This window comes from Echinops telfairi, unplaced genomic scaffold, assembly GCF_000313985.2.
Source record: "Echinops telfairi isolate 266 unplaced genomic scaffold, ASM31398v2 ScPeMD7_25;HRSCAF=90, whole genome shotgun sequence".
NCBI lineage: Eukaryota > Metazoa > Chordata > Mammalia > Afrosoricida > Tenrecidae > Echinops > Echinops telfairi.
The window spans coordinates 23,490,983-23,491,219 of record NW_022103922.1 but is presented as its reverse complement, the minus strand read 5'-3'; positions in this window follow the sequence as shown (position 1 = coordinate 23,491,219).

Sequence of the window (237 nt, the reverse complement as noted above, 5' to 3'; positions counted from 1 at the left end):
TATATATACCTTAGACACGATATATATATATATACCTTAGACACGAAAGCACACAACACTTTGCACAATCTAGGAAACACAAGTAAAAAAAGTTTCACAGCCATTTCTTCTAAGCAATAAAAGGGCAGTCCAGGTATGAACAAGGAGCTGGCAGCTTGTCTGTACAAGCTACTCAGGGAGGAAGGAAACCTTCAGAAAGAAGATACAAGCTGTCAGGTTCATGCAGCTATAATTGGA